Below are 380 nucleotides of genomic sequence, written 5' to 3'. Positions count from 1 at the left end.
TATTTCCTCGCAAATACCTCGAAACGAGTTCCCCGTAAACTACACGTAAATACCTTGAATGTGTTTCCTCGCAAAATACACGTAACTACCACGAAAGTATTTCCTCGTAAAATACCCGTTTATCTTTTCTCGTTATTTCCTCGTAAATGTTTTCTCGTAAAATACTCGTTAATTATTTCTCGACATTTGCTCGTAAGGTTTCCACGTAAATAGGTCGTACATTAGCTACGAATTTACTTCGTTTTTATTATTTTACAGAATTTAAAAATATTATTAAAAAATAATCAAAATTATTTAATTTATTAATAAAATTATAATTTAAAATAAAAATAAATCAATACGAAAATATTTTATATATAAATAAGTTTTGAATTTATAAT

The sequence above is a fragment of the Brassica oleracea genome, chromosome C2, assembly GCF_000695525.1.
Source record: "Brassica oleracea var. oleracea cultivar TO1000 chromosome C2, BOL, whole genome shotgun sequence".
NCBI lineage: Eukaryota > Viridiplantae > Streptophyta > Magnoliopsida > Brassicales > Brassicaceae > Brassica > Brassica oleracea.
Note: the sequence above shows the minus strand (reverse complement) of the source record.